This window comes from Periplaneta americana, chromosome 1 (genome assembly GCF_040183065.1).
Source record: "Periplaneta americana isolate PAMFEO1 chromosome 1, P.americana_PAMFEO1_priV1, whole genome shotgun sequence".
Classification (NCBI taxonomy): Eukaryota; Metazoa; Arthropoda; class Insecta; order Blattodea; family Blattidae; genus Periplaneta; species Periplaneta americana.
In genome coordinates this window covers 180,307,357-180,326,469 of record NC_091117.1, presented here as the reverse complement: position 1 = coordinate 180,326,469, position 19,113 = coordinate 180,307,357, and positions in this window count along the sequence as shown.

The window sequence follows — 19,113 nt, the reverse complement described above, 5'->3', positions numbered from 1 at the left end:
GTAACGCGAGTCCTAGGCGGGATGCCTTAGACCGCGACGCCACGGCGCGGGACTGTTGCATAATGATAGAATTTCTTTTTTGTCTTCTCCCAAGCATTTCACTAATTCAATGGGGATTCCATCAACTTCTGTTGCTTTCCCATTCTTCATTTCCCTAAGCGCTAGTTCAACTTCTTCTCTTAAAATAGAAAATTCTTTTTCGTCTTCTGATACTGCTGCTTCGTCTTCTATAGCCAAGTCATCTCGACGATTCCCTGTCTCATATACAGTAACTCTTCTACATATTTCGTCCATGTGTTCAGTATTCCTTGTCTGTTATTTCATTTCCTATTTGTTTTCTATCAACCACATGGATTTTCTGTTATTTGTAAAGTACGAAAGTTTTACTTCGCGGTACATTAAATCATATCTTCCTTTCCTCTCTAGATCTTCTATTTCTTTACATTTCTTTCTTCATCCAATCTTCTTTCGCTTTATCAGTTTCTCTTCTTAGTTAAGTTTCTTGTAGTTTCTTCTGCCTTCTTCTGTGTTGATGTTTTTCTCCTTTCCTCCATCTTCTCCAACATATACACAGAAAAAGAAGACAGTAAAAGGTGAAAGATGTAAGAACTGAGAAAGAATAAAAAGTAGTAAACTTTATGTGTATATAAAAATATACTTGTACAATATAAATTATTTAGTGAGAGACGTCGAGAGTGGAGTCAGCGCACTGGAGTAGCACTGCTGGCATAACAAAGTTAAATGCTGCAATCTCGGTGCTTCACCTGCCCGCCATTGTGAACAAGAAGTGGAGGAGTCCAGAACAAATTGCTCACATCCTGTTCCTCACCTGCACTGCAGAATTTATATCGGCAATATGTAGCAGATTGCCCTGTTTTCTACAGCTCTGTAATTTAAGCATTCTTATGTTGTGGCTTAATTACCTCTGGTCTGCAGATCTAAGCCTCAAGGCAGCTTCATAGTGTGGAATTTAGGCAGCGCTCTACGTTCTTAGTGTGAATGAAGGTTCTGCATTTTATATTAAACACGTTTCTATTAATTTTCTAAAGAGCAGGTAGCTGTATTAAAACAAGTTCGTATAGAGCCATCCTGTGGTCAGGATCCTTATTGCTTGTTTTGTTATACAGAGCACCGTCAAATCATTAATATGCTGTAAAAATGAAATATGAGACTTTATAAAGAAACTTATTCATAAAACTTGTACGCTAATCTGTATACGGGCTATTCCATCTCAAATCGACCGAAATATAGAGAAGACTGACCTTGCAATTTTTAAATACAATGAAACTTTTTCTGTCCGTTGACAACTGTGATACAATGGTTTGTGCAAAGTTTGAGGCATCAGAACTTCATAGTATTTAAATTTAAAATATTTAAATTTATCGCATTTTCATAAAATTAGCAACTTTAAACTGTTGTGGCTCCGAAACTCTTTCACCCAATGATCAAAATCATGGTTTATTTTGATGCTGAGAAATTATAGTTTATATTGACATGTAAACAGTTTTTCTTACTTTTTATGGAAATATAGAAATTTAGATTTTTCTTCATTAAGACGCCTTTGCCCACGAAAAAATATTTTTAAAATATGTGGTTAGATTCCGCATTGAAAGTACAAATAAACATATATTTTTTACTGGTGCACCGTTGACAAGAAAGTATTGAACATATCAAATAAAGAAAATAAATAGTACGAGCGTGAACTAACCAGCTGTTTGTAGGTAGTCGAGACAAGCAAGGCCAGGAGACAAACACGTGATATGTCGTCTAGCAGTCATGGCTGGTCTAGCTTTATCACAGTTTTCATAAACACAGGAGTAAAATGACGCCCAATGCTCGCTTATCTTCAACTCTCGGCCAGTGTGTGGGGTACTGCGCCGTTCAAGTCTAGGCGTGTGAAAATAATTTATTTAATACCCTCGAAACTTATTGCCGAGCCACTAAGCAAACAATGCCGAATCCCTCTTAATAATGCAAGGTTTTTTCTCAATATTTTTTACATTTTTACAAATTGGCAAAAAGCCTAAAAGTAAGTAAAATCAGATTATCTGTCTCTCTGTATACAATAAAAATAAGTATTACTTCTTATCTTAACCTACTATATGTCAGCTTCAAAATGAGCTCCCGTTCAATGTTCTGCAGTAAATGGTTCCAGAGTTCTGAGCGCTGAAAGAGGCTTGTTTTTATAGAATACGCTAAATTTGTGGCTCAATAATACGAAAACCGTTTGACTTTCGATAGTATATTTTTGAAAATGCACTCTCCTCAGCACCTTCTATAAATAGGGAAAAAATTATAGGTAGTATTAAAAAAAATGCGAGGTTTCTTACTGATCGATTTCATATGGAATAGCCCATACGTAGGGTACTTAATTCTCAGAGGGATTTTCTTACAATGTGGCCAGCATGGTAGTGGTCGATACATGAAGACCAATTAAGGAAAATACAAAGCTAAACCTAATAAATATTACACACATTTTCGAAAGAATTTTATTTGTCCAATATCGAACAGGTGTCGGTCTCGGTAGCGTAGTTGGTATAGCGCTGGCCTTCTATGCTCGAGGTTGCGGGCTCGATTTCGGGCCAGGTCGATGGCATTTAAGTGTGTTTAAATGCGACTGTCTCATGTCAGTATATTTACTGGCATGTAAGAAAACAGCGGGGCAAAATCCGGCACACCGGCGCCGCTGATACAACCTCTGCAGTTGCGAGCGTCGTTAAATAAATCATTTTTTTTTTCGAACAGGTTATGCTGAGTTGCTAATACAAAAGTCTATATTGAGCTATAGAGATGAAGATGATTCATGTCATTTTGTTCGCCAGATTTATAAATTGGAAGAAAAACAGCGTGTTTTAATTTTGAAGGAAAGGACTGGGCTGTATTAACTGAATGAGTTGTCCATGGATTTGATCTTATTTCTACGGAAGTGTGTGCATTTCTGGACCAGGAGCATCAGAAAATTTACCTCAAGAATGACAAAAATCAACAACAAAAGTAACTTGATGCATCCTACAGAGGTGACATTTATTATTATCCAACATGCAGAGGTAATTTTTCAGAAGCACAGCACAATTTTTAATGCAGAAAATGTAAAAGCGAATCTCCTCAAAATAACTGTGAATACTTTAGTTGGAAAACTGAATAGTACTTGTAAATACATTATAGATTTTCTCATTGATACCGAAATGTCTTAATCAAAATATCGAGAATATTGTCTGCGAATAAGATATCAACCTGGCTGTAACCACTGACGTGTTTTCTAAAAATCGTTAGTACGTGTTAGCCTTTGTAACGTGTATTATTGTTTCGGTGCCAATATTATAATGACAAGGTCGTTTTGTTAAGGATATTCCGTTTTGTCTCCTTGGGTACGACAGAGTGCATGTAAAAGAGGCACAAATGCGTCCATTCATTCCTTTGGAAAGTGTGCATTAAAACACGTGCAAGAAACATAATGCCGGAGACAGATTTTAGAGCTAGCAATAACACAAAGAGCTGTATTACTGGTCTTCATTGGATGAACGAAGAACCTTATCTGTAGAGAAACCTAAAGTGATAGATGATCCGAAAATGTTCTGAGAGAAGCTATAGAAGGCCAACAAATTCTTTGTCGGATGTTGTAGTGAAATTCTTTGTCAGGTTGTTGTTGTTGTGAAATAATTTGTCAGGTTGTTGTTGTGAAATAATTCGTCAGGTTGTTGTAGTGAAATTCTATGTCAGATTGTTGTAGTGAAATAATTCGTCAGGTTGTTGTAATGAAATAATTCGTCAGGTTGTTGTAGTGAAATTCTATGTCAGGTTGTTGTAGTGAAATAATTCGTCAGGTTGTTGTAGTGAAATTCTATGTCAGGTTGTTGTGAAATTCTTTGTCAGCTTGTTCTAGTGAAATAATTTGTCAGGTTGTTGTAGTGAAATAATTCGTCAGGTTGTTGTAGTAAAATTCTATGTCAGGTTGTTGTAGTGAAATTCTTTGTCAGGTTGTTGTAGTGAAATAATTCGTCAGGTTCTTGTAGTGAAATAATTCGTCAGGTTGTTGTAGTGAAATAATTTGTCAGGTTGTTGTAGTGAAATTCTTTGTCAGGTTGTTGTAGTAAAATAATTTGTCGGGTTGAAGTGAAATAATTTGTCAGGTTGTTGTTGTGAAATAATTTGTCAGGTTGTAGTGAAATTCTTTGTCAGGTTGTTGTAGTAAAATAATTTGTCGGGTTGTATGAAATAATTTGTCAGGTTGTTGTAGTGAAATAATTTGTCAGGTTGTTGTTGTAGTGAAATTCTATGTCAGGTTGTTGTGAAGTTCTTTGTCAGGTTGTTGTAGTGAAATTCTTTGTCAGGTTGTTGTTGTGAAATAATTTTATGCGGAGCTCTGTCAGTCTCGCACAATATGTCTTTTCACATATTAGCTTGGTTCATCCTAATTGAAAACAACTACACTTTCGTAGCGATGTTCGATGTACTGATAACGGTATCGGAAGAAATCATCTTTAGACTACAGTATGTCTTCATGGTGTTCCCATATTCATCAAGTGGTGCAGAGGAAACAACTGACTTCATGTCATTCTTCTGACATATTTCTCACATAACTGAACAATGGAAAGCAAACCGAATTTTTTAAAGTGTTGAGTAATTCACCATTTTATAATATGTAAAAAGTTGAAATAAGCAAAGAGTTTATTTCAACTCCACTGGGAGAAGCCAGAGTACAATACTTGCTAAATAACTCTACATAGACTACAATTTTGCAAATTTTAATAGACTCTTAAATTTTTAAGTACGGCATTAACACACCACAAGGTTCTATTCTGACTATAAGTCTTGTTCTTACTTTTGAGGGTATTTCCACTTGTCAGCAGTTACCCTGTATTCCCATCGTCCATACTCCACGGTCTTGCCAGTCCCCTTGTTGCTTCATCATTTGGACTACACTAGACTTCCATGATGCTTTCGGCCGTCCACGCTTTCTTCTTCCAGAAGGTGACCAATGGAGGAAAGTCTTAGGAAGTCTTGCACAATCTAATCTATTGACGTGCCCATATCATTGCAGAGTTCGACTTTCAATTCTCTCGATAACAGTTTCCTCCATTTCCATCAGCTGTCTTACATCTTCATGTCTCCTCCTTTCAAACCTAGATATCCTGGCCCCTCTTCGGATCCCGTCCATCTCTTATTGCCTTTATTCTACTTTTTTGCCTCTCTACTAACGTCCAACCCTCAGCACCATAAGTTAAAATGACTGTTTGAAGGATTCTCTTCTTTGTTTGTTTACTAAGATTCCTACTCCATAGAATCCCATTCAGCATTTTTATCGAGCTTCTTGCCTGGAATATTCTTCGATCTACATCAGCATTGCAGCTACCTGATTCATGGATTACTGATCCCAAATATTTAAAATGCATAACAGCCTTGATGGTCCCTTGAGGCAATATAATATCTTTCCCACCTCCTCCAATAACTAGATATTCAGTCTTATTCATATTCACCCGAAGACCTCCAACTTCGAATGCTTCCAAAAGCTTTCTTATCATATATTTAGCATTTTATTCACTGACTGTAAAACTACACTAACACAAACGAGCCGTGCATACTTTGTTTCAACAGTCACACGGTCCAACTTAAACGATAGCTTTAATTTCATTGCTCAACCAGTCTAATTCAGTCATCATATGCTACATTCTGGATTCTTTATCGGTATGGTGGGATGTATTAGAACTGAAATTGATTCATAGAATTTAATTTTGTTTCAGTTGCAATATTTTTCATTTAATGCTCTTACTATAGTTTGGCATATGACTTCCATAAATATTGTTTGAAGGCGTTCAAGATTATAGTAACTGGAGTCTTTTTGGATAATCTAGAGCACTCATTTCAGGAGTATGGACTAAAGCCAAATTATTAAAAAAAAATAGTAGTGTGAATATAGCATGCGATACAAGCGTGTTAAGTGCATTATAACAGAATCGAGGAAAATCTATTTCCGAGATTCTGTTATGCACTTAAAACATGTATTGCATACTAATTTTTTGGCCTATCTTCATAAAAAATTTTTAATTATTAATCATTTTTAATTTAAATAAATAGTTTGCTTTTAGACGCTAACATTTTTATGTGTGATCTCGTTTGTTATTTGTTGATAGGTGTCATTCATTTGTTGTTATTCGTATTTGTCGATAGGTGTTATTCATTTGTTATTTAATTCCCGCACGTGTGTTGTAAGTTTAACTTACAGAGCCCACCAACAACATCGGTAAAGTTGTTAAAAACACGATCGGCCGAAAAATAATGTAAACTTATTTTCTTTGAAAGTATGATATAAATTCCGTACCATGGTAACAAGAAACTGGTCCGCTGTTTCTGCATTATATGGTAAGTTGACCTTTGTACAGTACATTCTACCAGTATCGCACGATGCCCATAAGTGCTACAGCAACCGTGTATGTACTTCATCTCCAGAACCTGTCGGACTGTCTATACTTATGTATGTAATCTCGCCTCATCCATCTTCTGTAAATGCATTCACTCCAAGTTTCCGCATCTAACATCACGAAAATGCAGATGTATAACTCGGAGACTGTTACAATCGCGAGCAAGCTGTTCTGGCACCACGCGTTCTTATATATTAGTGTTACTCTTCACAAGCTTCCAATTAGGGGCTGCCTATGGTGCCGTAAAAGTTCGGTAATAACAGAGGTGACGTTAATTTCTCAATTGATTCTGTACTCACTATAGCATCCGCAAATTTGACTTCCTTTGGTCGACTTCCATAATTTTGACCGGAGAAATTATTATTATTGTTGTTGTTGTTGTTGTTGTTATTATTATTATTATTATTATTATTATTATTATTATTATTATTATGTCTCAGTGAAACTTACAGCAGAGTCCGTATAGGTCAGTTTCTGTCAGATGCGTTTCCAATTCACTGTGGGCTAAAGCAAGGAGATGCACTATCACCTTTACTTTTTGACTTTGCTCTAGAATATGTCATTAGGAAAGTCCAGGATAACAGAGAGGGTTTGGAATTGAACGGGTTACATCAGCTGCTTGTCTATGCGGATGATGTGAATATGTTAGGAGAAAATCCACAAACGATTAGGGAAAACACGGAAATTTTACTTGAAGCAAGTAAAGAGATAGGTTTGGAAGTAAATCCCGAAAAGACAAAGTATATGATTATGTCTCATGACCAGAATATTGTACGAAATGGAAATGTAAAAATTGAAAATTTATCTTTTGAAGAGGTGGAAACATTCAAATATCTTGGAGCAACAGTAACAAATATAAATGATACGCGGGAGGAAATCAAACACAGAATAAATATTGGAAATGCCTGTTATTATTCGGTTGAGAAGCTTTTATGATCTAGTCTGTTGTCAAAAAATCTGAAAGTTAGAATTTATAAAACAATTATATTACCGGTTGTTTTTTTTTTAGTTGTGAAACTTGGACTCTCACTTTGAGAGAGGAACGTAGGTTAAGGGTGTTTGGGAATAAGGTGCTTAGGAAAACATTTGGGGCTAAGAGGGATGAAGTTACAGGAGAATGGAGAAAGTTACACAACACAGAACTGCATGCATTGTATTCTTCACCTGACATAATTAGGAACATTAAATCCAGACGTTTGAGATAGGCAGGGCATGTAGCACGTATGGGCGAATCCAGAAATGCATATAGTGTGTTAGTTGGGACGCTGAAGGGAAAAAGACCTTTAGGGAGGCCGAGAGGTAGATGGGAAGATAATATTAAAATGGATTTGAGGGAGGTGGGATATGATGATAGAGACTGGATTAATCTCGCTCAGGATAGAGACCAATGGCGGGCTTACGTGAGGGCGGCAAAGAACCTCCGGGTTACTTAAAAACCAGTAAATAAGTATTATTATTATTATTATTATTATTATTATTATTATTATTATTATTATTATTATTATGTTCATAGTACGTATATTTTCCACTTGTATGTTGCGCTTTATCACAGAAGTGCTTTATCCTGTTTGACAATCTAACTTTAGTCCCTCGAAATCCTTGTGTCTACTGTGCAGATTGTTGTTTAAAGAGTGAACTTGACATCAGTTTGAACGTGCTCATATTTCTCAATTTGACGCAATACGAATGAATGACGTGTTGTTTTCTACAGAATCGGATCACTAGCGTCATTTCTAAAGTAGGCCTTCTCTAAAATCTATAATCATATGAACGTTAGGAATATAGTATCAGTTGTGCAATTCAAACTCAATCTGGAACTTCGTTGTTTTTTATCTGCACTTTATCAGCACGCTGTGATTCCAGTTAAAATAAATGAAAAGGCGCTTAAGGGGTTAAGTACAGCTTAAAGGAGTAAAATTTTGGAAATATTTAACATTTTTCCCCTCCATTACTCTATCTTGTACAATAATGAAAATTAGTATGTGTAAAACACTGTCCTGCTATATGATAAACATATTTTTACGATTTCAGGCGTACATTTACTGTATTACAATAAAATTACTTAAATTTTAATATTACTTTTTACCATTGAAATTAACAAACAGTTAAAAGCATAAATGTAAAATTGTAACAATAAACAATAATGATGTAGATCCTAACCTAAATCAAAATTATGGTGGAGGCAAGGGAGTTTAAATGATATAGTGGGAAAGAGTTAAGTGAACTCTACATGGTTCAGTATTTGATATTGGAACATGATTCAATTATTCTGTTATAAAGAATTCAATTCAGAACATAGATATAATGCTCTTTTCTACGTAAAAACGTAATGATTTTTAAATGCAAGTAAATAGAACTTGTAATTATTTTTAAGTGTAAGTAAATCGTACTTAGAATATTACAAGTTTTAACAAACTTCTAATTGATTTGATACAATCCTCTATAGTAAGTTCCCATTACAAGTTATTGTTACACTCCAACATTCCAAACAACAATGGTGATTTGAATAATTTCAAGGGAAAAATTGTTCCGGGGCCGGGTATCGATCCCGGCACCTCTGGTTGAACGTACCAGCGCTCTACCACTGAGCTACCCGGGAACTCCACCCGACACCGTCTCAACTTTTCCCTCTATATCCACACAACTCGCGTGGGCTGACGAAACGCCAGAGACCCACAACGAGTGCACACAATCTCTGTGTGACTTGAAATTGTGGTTTTCTGTTAACGTACACAGTAACGTATATATTATGCAAATCTAGTCTTTCACCTGTGGGTCTCTGGCGTTTCGTCAGCCCACGCGAGTCGTGTGGATATAGAGGGAAAAGTTGAGACGGTGTCGGGTGGAGTTCCCGGGTAGCTCAGTGGTAGAGCGCTGGTACGTTCAACCAGAGGTCCCGGGATCGATACCCCGGCTCCGGAACAATTTTTCCCTTGAAATTATTCAAATCTGCTTTACAGGGAGCTTCACCTGAAAGACTAGATTTGCACAACAATGGTGATGATTATAGGGATAGAATTTTTATGCACTTAAAGATATGAGCTAATAAGAAAACAATGTCAGCACTAGCTTGTGCATAGAAATCATAGCCGTAAACGAATGTCACATCAGTATTAAATCCTTGTTTCTCTTTCCATTTCAGTAGCTATAAATAAAAGTTTTGATACCCATTTTGAGGTCAGACGGTTCCCTTTCAGGGTGGGAGTTGCTCTTCTTCCTTAGAGAACATTAATAACAATATTAAACAAGTAGATAAACCTCCCGTCTGTCTCACGTTCGCACACGTTGCATTTTGAATTTGGTGCTGCATATTAAACAGTTTGAATTCGAATTCCAGTCCAGCCAATTAGAACAAGGTATTGAATAAGGTTGCACAATTATGTAGCTGTCCACCTTCAGTAGCGCCATCTCTCGGGAACTATCGGAGTTGTCTAGTGTGGATTTTGTTGTTGATGATGATGATAATTCCACAAAAAAAATCTGCAAATTTATGAGAAAACCGATATATTATACGATATATTCAATCAAAATTTCGATATTGATATACCGCTATATCGAAACGAAAATATCGCTATTTCGTAAAAACCGATATATCGTTCCAATCGTCCACACCTGTGGAGTAACGGACAGAGCGTCTGGCTGCGAAACCAGGTGGCCCGGGTTCGAATCCCGGTCGGGGTAAGTTACCTGGTTGAGGTTTTTTTCCTGGGTTTTCCCTCAACCCAATACGAGCAAATGCTGGGGTAACTTTCGGTGCTGGACCCCGGACTCATTTCACCGGCATTATCACCTTCATTTCATTCAGACGCTAAATAACCTAGATGTTGATACAGCGTCGTAAAATAACCCAATAAAATTAAAATTAAAAAATCGTTCCAATGTCTATGCGCCACATGAGAGTTCAACTCACAATGAAGCCTCGCTCGACCTTGAGTCCCCCACTGCGCGCATAGCCGGCGGGCTAGGAGCGTGAAACCTGTTCTGCTGTATACTGTTCACCCAGTATTACGTCCATTAAGGAAATGTGAAGGGTTTCTTTCTTCACACACGACAAATTTGGTACTTAAGCAAGGTATCTATAGCTCTCCTAGTGATTACATCCAATCTCCACTACTCCATACTATAAACACTAGCAATTTTCCACGTATTTTAGGAATATGTTCTAGTGGCACATATACAGAATGTTTAAAAAATACGGGGCATAATTTCAGGTATGTATTTCCCACATGTAGACAATCAAAATAGTTCATTACAACATGTGTCTGGAAATGCTTTATTTCCGAATTATGGCCTTCACAACATTGAAATTCACCGGAACCATACCTCATGTTTTAGAAGACACTCCACTGATCAATCGTCAACACATTCACTTTTTGCATGATGGCGCTCCTGCACACTTCAGTCGTACGGCTCGCCGGTACTTGGATCGAAGGTTTCCTGATCTATGGATAGGTAGAGGTGGCCCAATTGCTTGGCCTCCACGCTGACCTGATCTGAACCCTCTCGATTTCTACTTGTGGGGCCATTTAAAATCATTGGTTTATTCGTCTCCTGTGCCTGATTTGGAATCCCTTCGGAATCGAATTGTGGCATGTTCTGAGGACATACGCAATACTCCTGGAGTTTGGGATCGTGTTCGCAGGTCAATGAGACATCGATGTGAGGTCTGTATTCAAGCAGAAGGTGGACATTTTGAACATCTTCTGCAATGACAACGACCTGCGGAAAGAAAAACGTTCCGGTGAATTTCAATGTTGTGAAGGCCATAACTCGGAAATGAAGCATTTCCGGACACATGTTGTAATGAACTATTTTGATTGTCTACATGTGGGAAATACATACCTGAAATTATGCCACGTATTTTTGAAAAACCCTGTATATTCAACATTACGATAGAAAAAAAAAGATGAAAAGCAAACGAATGAGATGTATAAACAGTTTAATACTTTTTCCAACTTAAGTATCACAAGATAGGAGTGCCATTTGAAATTTCAAAGTTGGTATGGCTGGGGGTGAGGGAGTGAAACTAATATGTAGTTAATACTTCCCCCTCAACTTTTAAATTGACGCGTTCTTTGTTCAATTAAATTCAATTTAAATTTTATAGTTATTTTTACTGGGAAGTTTTGAAATGAAAACGCTGTATACTTTTAGTTTGGTGGTAGCTATTGTTCGAGTAGGCTTGTCTGTTACTAAAATTCAGCGAATGGTGGAATTGATAAGCATATCTACTCTGCACGTCGTCTTGAAGTCTGATACGTGAACTATTTGCGAGTGCTGAGCAAATTATCTTGGTGTATGTTTGTGATAAGAATGTTTTATCTCTCGAGTGATCAACGCTTCCTTTATCTGAGTCATGATTTTGGCACATGTGCTCATTTGTTATGCAGTGCATCAGAGCAACTTCTTTCTTTTTCTTGTTCATCTTTAGTTGCTGCTGTTACTATCACCGCTAATATTATTATTCGATGGCTAATAAGTGATATCTCGTATATACAAAAAATGATAATGTAGTGGTAACTACTATGTTGACAAAATTACACAATTAACTAATAATTTGTTTTCGAGTAGATCATCTTGCAAAGCAGAAAGATGTATAAAAGTTAGTCTATTTTGAGAGAAATTGCTATTCACCTGCAAATTTATAGATACGAGATATTCCTTCTTAGCCACCGCATTGCTACAGCTGATATTTTTTTTCCATATTCAAGAGCATAAAATCATGGACTCGTGATAATTTACAATCCGGAATCCAATTGCTACATTTAAGGCTTTGCTCAAGGTTACTGTCGCTTTGTTATATCTTCATTTTTTGCACTGATCTAGTAATATGAGAAGGAAATTTTTCTGAAATGGAAAGTTTTTCGACTGATCATATTGTTGCTTTTCCTCACTCTTGCATACAGCACAGAGGGCTGCACATCACAGGCTATTGCTTACTCATTAGTCACCAACTTATCAAACTTAACTCGTAGGCGTCTAACCTTTGATGGCTGTGTCAATACTGATTCCAAAACAAGCGTCATCGTCACGTTTGCATTAACATAACATTGATAGTAATTAAGAAAGCAAGCACTGATGAATATTTTGAAATTTGACTGATCTAATCTAAACTGTCAGAACACTATGACCTCTATGGGAGCAGATGTATAGGTCTCGCAAGCAGGGAATACCGACGGAAGGAATGCGAATGAAACAATGCGATAAGGAAGAGCGGGTGATAGGAAAGGTCACGAGATAACTTGAATGATATTCACAAGTACAGTCAGAAGAGAAATAACATCGATAGAATCAGTCTTGCGTTGTGATAGTTACATTACAACTTAGTTTGCTCCATTGTATGTGAATACGTGTCTTGTATCGCACGGTATTATTATTTCATTCGTAAACATATGTTGCACGTTTAATTAGCTTCGAATTTTTCTCTTCCTACGTTCTTTATTTCCACAGCGATGTCCTCATTTGTTCATCTTCTTAGAAGAGAAAGTACTTCCATCGGCCCGTACCTCTCCCCCCTCGGCATGCCAACATACATACGTCAAAACAGACAGCAACGCCACCATTGCTTTTCGGTAATCGTTCCTTGCGCGAGCTATACTGTATATCTATCATTTCAAAATAATCATATAGTTATTATTGACTGAGAAAATCATTGAAATGGTGTGTGGTTCATGATTCGCCAACTTCGTTTGTATCTGTGAACTCCTCTTTTGTTTCATTTCTTACTACGCATCCACAGTCAATGTTGCCAATTTAGCTTTTTTCAAGCTAAATATAGATTTTTTTTATGTTTAGCTTAGCGACAACTAAATTCCATCCCGCTTAGCGGGGATTGTAGTTTATTTGTTATTTCCTTCGCTTAGCAGGCGGGAAACTTCGTTGGTTTAATCCAGTTTTAGATAACTTAAATTTGTTTAATATTGTATAAATATGAATCTCAAACTATTTATGGTAAGCACGTAATAATAAGTTGTAATGCAGAGGATTTGAAACATATTTTATCATGCAAGAACATAATATGATCTGCTCAGCGTTACCAACCCCATGCGCTGGAATTTCCGTAGCCATTGGATGTTTTTGTTAGAGGTTAGCTATTCCTTTCTTTTCCTGATGTTGATATAAAGGCGCCATTTTTCACCACCTGTAATAATCTGGAACATAAACGATCGATGTTGTTGACAAACTGAACGATGACGAGGAATCAGTGAAGCACAAAATAATATGGTAACATGCTTGAATTTTCTTCGTTTTCGCTCAGAACGTACGTAAAAGAAGAAGAGAAGGAAAAGTGGAAGAATCGTATGATGATGGAGTATGGTTGAGTGGAAGAGAAGGCCTTACGGCCTTAACTCTGCCAGCTAAAATAAATTATTATTATTATTATTATTATTATTATTATTATTATTATTATTATTATTATTATTATTATTATTAGCAGGAAGAAAGGAGATAAAGATAGTAAATAAATCGTTTGGGCAGATTTAAAGTACATTGTTATTTTGTACTTTATTATTATTATTATTATTATTATTATTATTATTATTATTATTATCATCATCATCATCCTTTGATATTAAATGCGATTGTTTTTCGAGTAAAAAGGCAATATGCTATATTTCACATGCATACTTACAGACTAATAGACACAGAAGATAGGCAACTTCTTGAACTCGCTTTTATATATACCGTGTCCCGCTTAGAGGGATCGAGAATTAAGTGCTAATTTAAAGTATATAAAATTAATGGTTTTATAACATAACTCTTTGTACAACTTGATGTAAAAACTCTCAGAGTTTCGGAGAATCGTCAGTGGAACTCGATGTGTGCGCCTCGAGCTACCCTGAAGACATCTAAAAGGTACTCAACCTTCTGCCAAGTGTTCCATAACATTTGTGGAGTGATTAGCGCAGCTGCATTTATAACGCGTTGTCTCCGTTTTTCCAAAGTGTCAACTGTACACAACATTCGTCATAAAGTTCCAGAAAAAGGTCAGTGGGCGTCAAGTCGGGTGACCTAGGTGGCCAGACAAGGGTTCTCCTTGTTGCTGAAAAACCGATCCTGGGGGAATTGATCAACAACAAAAGTTCTGCACATGTCCAGATACACATTCCCTTTGATTGTCGTCTCGATGAAGGTGAATGGTCCAATGACGGAATGTTGTACTGAATGGCGCCAGGCTTGTTCCCACGATAAACGTTAGTGCGCATGAGCATGAATATGCAACTGTTTTTAAACCATTGGTGCATAAACTTGTCAGATGTAAATCGAAACAATGTCTTCATCTGATTTTAAATGGTGAGCATTTATTTCTCGATCCCTCTAAGTGGGACACGGTGTATTTTCCTGTTTCTCGGAATCGATACATTTGAGTCTTAGCAATACTTTCTTCTGCTTATTAGATGAGTAAATAAAAATAAGAAATGAGTAAAGACAGTTTTACTGACTCTTATATGTCACGTAAATTAAATTACTTTGTAAATTACATTAACTGTAGCGTTAACACATTCGAAAATAGTAAACATTGACCGAACGCGCTACATACAAGTTTATTTGCTAACCGCCTCTGAGAGTATTATTCATTCTGTAGTCTAATTGGTTGTGTAAATCTTTCTCAGAATGAGAAATTGCAGTTATTTTTATCAATAATCAAACACCTTTGTTTGATAAGTCCTTGTTCTGCCTCAAGTAGTTTTACACTTTCTTATCATTTATATGGATTGCTACGAGTGATTTCAGACTTATCGACAAGTCTGCGACGTATTTAACTAGAGAAGTTAAAAATTACGAGTTGTATTTCTTAGAAATTAACGCTGAAACGAACTAATAGAACCCATAATAGTAATATACGTTACAAGAGCGGTATGTTGACGTTTTCATGTTCGAGGAAAAGATTGAAAAAGCGAAACGTAGTTGAGCTTTTTTAATTTCCGAGAACATGAAAACAAACATACCGCTCGTGTATCGTACATTATTTTGTGCGAAGATCGTTTATTACATACCTGAAAGACGAATTTCTAATTAGTTGCAATGAAATCTCCATCTTGGTTTCTGTTTAATGACGGCAACTTTAGAAAACAAAAATATCTATACTCCAGCAGGCCGTGATATACGTCTGTCTTTTTTTTTCCCCCAGTCTATAAATGCGAACTTAAAACAAACGGTAAGGTTATGTAATGATTTATTTTTCATTTTAATATTTTAACAATATTATTTATATAACATATTGCAGTAATAACATCGGCATCTGGAGTCTTGTTGATTTTTTCACGGCTTACTTAATGTTACTTGTATCAGGAATGCAATAGCTTTCGTGGAGTAGTAGACTTTACTTAATTTTTGAAAATATTTAAAAACAATAATTAACATTGCAATTTAGGTGAAATTGCAGTGGTAAGTTTCCAATTTATAATTATTACTATGTTAAACGTCTCTAAAAATAATATGTTAAAAGCCTAAAGCAGTAAAATGAATGTCGCGCTTAAGCGGTAAGAAGAGGGAAATTGTTATGTGTGTTTCGTTGGGAATACTGAATGTGGTATTTCACACTTACCGCGTATTGGTTCTGTGCGGAAAACAAGCAAATACGCACGATCTCGCACAAAATAATATGCAATAAATGACATCTTAATCTAACAACATTGGTCGTTGTAGTTATTATCTTGCGGCTATCGACATACTTACCAATATAAATTAAAAGTGACGCTGGATATAGTAATAATTTAATAAATAATCCAGCATAATATGGACGATATGTTCTGATGCTTAATCTGTCAAAATGTATTTATTTCCTCGTTTGCTGTTTGGCCAAATATTTGAGACGTCATATTGTTCGAATCTAGCTTTTGTTTTCACTGCACACATGTTCGTTATACTGATCGACAGGAACATGAAATAATTCCTAAGCGATAATGTAGAGGGATGTGATTTTTGTTTTAGTATCAATCAAATACGCCAAATGTTTAAAAACGTAATTGAGGAGTCTAGTATCAAAGTATTATGTTAACTTCTATGTATCGATTTATAAAATAAAACCATCTGTCCTTCAATAAGGGTGACCACAAAGATCCAGAAAATAAATACATACCGGTATATAAAAGTTTACAACGAAAATATATACAATAAATTTCAAAAGGAAATTAAAGTGAATCATATTACTTGAAGTAGAGATGAAACTGCAAAATTTGAATTGAGTCCTTTAGACTTTCTCTAAGTATTTTCTCAACATTGTAAAATGTGAATCCTTTTTGAATTTCGTGCTCTAAAGCCTTTTAATAGAACAGAATTTCTCAAAAGAAAAGATTAAAATAGCTTAAATAACTTGTCCATAAGAAATTTTTAATTTAAAAAACTACGAATTTGTCGACAAAGTATCGAGAGAAGAGTTTAGAAAATTCCTGAGGAAGGATCCACACCTGTGGAGTAACGGTCAGCGCGTCTGGCCGCGAAACCAGGTGGCCCGGGTTCGAATCCCGGCCGGGGCAAGTTACCTGGTTGAGGTTTTTTCCGGGGTTTTCCCTCAACCCAATACGAGCAAATGCTGGGTAACTTTCGGTGCTGGACCCTGGACTCATTTCACTGGCATTATCACCTTCATATCATTCAGACGCTAAATAACCTAGATGTTGATACAGCGTCGTAAAATAACCCAATAAAATAAAAACCCTGAGGAGGGTTAAAAAAAGAAACAAGAAAAATCGTATATTATTCACTGGCTCTTGATGACAGTAGTGACATTACTGATACAGCAAAGCTTGAGATTTTTATCCGCGAGATTGATCAAGATTTTAGTATAGGAACCACCACTGGTTATAGTTTTCAGTACCTTTCCTCCGTCTCCTTACTTCATAGGCTGTCTGTCGCATGTAATCACTGCAGTTCGAGTTTTGGTCACCGCTGACCTACTCTATGTGTAAACTGATGTTTTATTTTATTTTATTTTATTTTATTTTATTGGGTTATTTTACGAAAGTTACCCAGCATTTGCTCGTATTGGGTTGAGGGAAAACCCCGGAAAAAACCTCAACCAGGTAACTTGCCCCGACCGGGATTCGAACCCCGGCCACCTGGTTTCGCGGCCAGATGCGCTGACCGTTACTCCACAGGTGTGGACAAACTGATGTTAAGCAACAATTGGAAGTACTAGTAAGTTTACTTTTCAAGAAACATTTTTACCGATGTAATTTTGTTGTTTAGTTAATTGTCCGAAGACAGGGTTGAAACTCATAAATGACCCAATAAGCATCACTCATGAGGCAACTAAACCAAAAGATAAATGGGGTAGGGTGGCCAATTTCTTTGCTCTTTCATTGCGTACATTGCTGATTATACTCAGCGCATTTCGAACTGGCGGATCAAGGTCACGTCCAAACCACGCACGAGTCATTGAACTGAAAACTGTGAACTGAAGCACTGGTAATTTTCCTGCTGTCCCAGCTAACTTTAGTTGAGGAGAATGGTCCAGGAATGGGGTAAGCATGCGTGGCAAATGCAGTCCATTGCTTGACCTTGATCCGCCAGTTCGAAATGCGCTGACAATAGTAAGATATTTCACTAATCAGACTCAAGATGTAGTCTATATAAACAGTTTATTGTTCTTCCTCTGACACATAGGCCTACCGTTAAGTGAGATGTACTGCCTGATAATAAACTAATGTTGATAATATTGAAAGTATCAGATATATTTGTAACAATTAACATTATTTGTAACTGGGTTTCTACGTGTTGTAGATATTAATTTTGTATGCGGTATCTTATCTGATATTTTCACGAAATCTTCACCAGAGTAACGATAAAATAAGCACCGAAATAGAGCTAAAATAATCACAAAATCACATCCCTAATAATGTAGTGTGATTCACAATTATTATCGATGTAGTGGGTCATGATTGGTTGATATCTAACATTTTATTACATATGTTTGATATATAACTTATCTAATGACTGGGTGTATAACTTATCAGATGACTAATATATAAGTAGAATAATCTTGTTAATCTCTTGCCTGATTTGCATTTTCCAGAATATTAATCTGTATTGTCTTATGATTTTATATCGTCTTTAAATTTCTGATCTTTTTAGTTTCAAGAAAAATGTAAGATACTGCTCATAAAATGATTTAAAATACTTTTTGATTAATAATTTAACAAATATTAACATTTATGTGCTGGTAGAAGTGTAGTTATATTAGTTTTTAATTATACCACTTTTATTTATACGTAATTTTCATGTCCTAAAGTTGCATTGTTCTTTTTTTCAGGTAAGTTTCTCAGTCCATGACTTCCTCGTGCACACAGTGAGTACTGTTTACATAAAATCGGACTATTTTTTAATAACTAGAGATGAAAATATTTATAGAAAAATGCGATAAAGTTGTGGATGCTATAGCTACTGAACAGAGATGAGCATCGTGCCTCACTTGAGAATTTGTGCCTCACTGACCTTCACAGAGCTTATCGCTCTGAGTGACATCATCTTCACAGTCCCCGTTCCTCCCTCACGCAGCTCCTATGTGTGGGCAGGTTCTATATCAGTTTCATAAGCAATATCAGTGGTGGCATAATGGCATTATCAAAGCAGTGTGTACGCGGTAGAAAACGATTATTTCATGAGAAATGGGAGGAAGAGTTTTTTTGCTGTTTAGAAGGGGAGAACATACGATGTTTGTTATGCTCGAAAATCCTATTAGGCATTAATA